The sequence below is a fragment of the Cebus imitator genome, unplaced genomic scaffold (genome assembly GCF_001604975.1).
Source record: "Cebus imitator isolate Cc_AM_T3 unplaced genomic scaffold, Cebus_imitator-1.0 Scaffold802, whole genome shotgun sequence".
NCBI classification, from domain to species: domain Eukaryota; kingdom Metazoa; phylum Chordata; class Mammalia; order Primates; family Cebidae; genus Cebus; species Cebus imitator.
In genome coordinates, this window is record NW_016108117.1 from 1 (window position 1) to 1,800 (window position 1,800).

Below are 1,800 nucleotides of genomic sequence, written 5' to 3' on the forward strand. Positions count from 1 at the left end.
AAAAAAAAAAAAAGTACTTATTTCTCGCTGATCGCAGCCCTCCCCACCCCCAGTACCTTAAAGGAGGAAAGCTGTTTGGTTAAAAATGTCATTGAACTAACAAGATTCTGGAGCTTGTTTGTAAGTCTAACTGCAGAAAAGTCCCTGTCTAATGTTCAGAATCCCATGGGTTCTTAAATTCAGGAGCTATATGAATAAAATAGTTGCACCTGGTTAAGATGGAAGAGCATCATTGTTGTAGATGAGACCAATTAACAGAGTGGTAGGACACTCACTCTCATGAAGCACCTTGGAGTGACTGTTCTCTTGCTCTCTTTCTCTTTTTTTGCCTCTAGAAGAAGGAATATGACTAAAGCATGGATGAGAGACGCACAGTTCCTGAAAACCTTCTCAAGTGAATAACGACTAAATTTAGATGCCCTTCTGCCCACTCCATCTGCAGCTGTGCTGCTGACTCATTCACGACTGAAGCATGGTAGATGAGCAGATTCGCCCACTTATAAAACTACGTCCAGGGACATGAACTTCAACACCATGCCTCTACACAGAGCTATGCTCAACCTTCCAGAGACAGAGGTCTTTCCTTTTCTTGGGAAGCAGGCTAAACAAGCTTTTGATGTTACCCAAGATAATGGGGAAATTCTTTGCATTTGGCCCAGATTCCTCCTGATGCAGTTTAAGTCCATTTCCTCCTATTTTGCATTCCTGAAGACACATCAAATTTTACTAAAGTAACAACGTGTTCTAAGCTCCTTAAGAAATAGAGATATGACTTAATTACTAGTCTGAAGGAACTATTTAGAAAAACTGCTAGGTAACAAATTAAAGCTTCCTAACGTCAGCATGTCACATTTGTCCGGCAATGACAATCTCCAAGGAAAAATACTTGATTTTACCAATAATCTGGGGAAAGAGCACTGTGATCTCACTACTGTACCTGATATTGCTCTCTCCATATCAAAGACAAAAGTGGCTGATGATCAATCAGTGCCAGGGTTAAATCTGGGAGTGCAGAGAAGGCCTTACAAAACAAAGCCTCCTCGGTTCCCAAAATAGCCTGCAACTGTCGCCACCAGCAAGTGCCAGCTTTCAGAGCTGACCTTGCTGTTGTGTCTCAGAATACCGCTAACACTACCTGCTTTGGCCTCAGAGCAACTCTCTTCCCCATAAAACCCAGCTCCAAGTGTCTGGGCATATGTTAGACCAGAAGCTGGGCTTAGTGCAGCCTAACACCTACTTATTTGGATTTTTCAGCCCACACTTTCCTTGATTTCAACAAATCATGCGGACAGAATTATTGAGGGAGTATATCAAAAAACACCACCAAAAGAGTAAAAACGCAGTCCACAGATTGGGAGAAAATATTAGCAAATCAGTGCTCACTTCAGCAGTACATATACTACAATTGCAACGATACTGAGATTAGCATGGACCCTACATAATAAGGATGACAAGCAAATTCATGAAGCATTTCATACTTTTATAAGCAAAAATATATGTACATAATAAATTTTTAAATTTCAAATTATATATCTGTTGAGGGATTAATATCCAGAGTATATCAAGAACTCCTAAAACTCAACAACAAAAAACTATCAACATGATTGAAAAATGGGCAAAAATGAATGGACATGTCTCCAAAGATATACAAATGACCAATAAGCATATGAAAAAATGCTCAGTGTCACCAATGATTAGGGAAATGCAAATCAAAACTACAATGAGATACCACCTCATTCTTATTAGGATGGCTATTATCAAAAAAACAAAATAGGCCTGTAGTCCCAGTTACTTGGGAGG

The 1,800-nt window shown here is 39.6% G+C and overlaps 1 non-coding gene across 1 annotated transcript; it reads left to right on the forward strand.

Annotated features, from left to right (window-relative positions):
- Positions 1-1,375: 1,375 nt before the first annotated feature.
- On the forward strand, positions 1,376-1,482 carry LOC119469738. Its single transcript, XR_005198572.1, has one exon. It is a non-coding gene; the product is annotated as a U6 spliceosomal RNA (small nuclear RNA).
- The last annotated feature ends 318 nt before the right edge of the window (positions 1,483-1,800 follow it).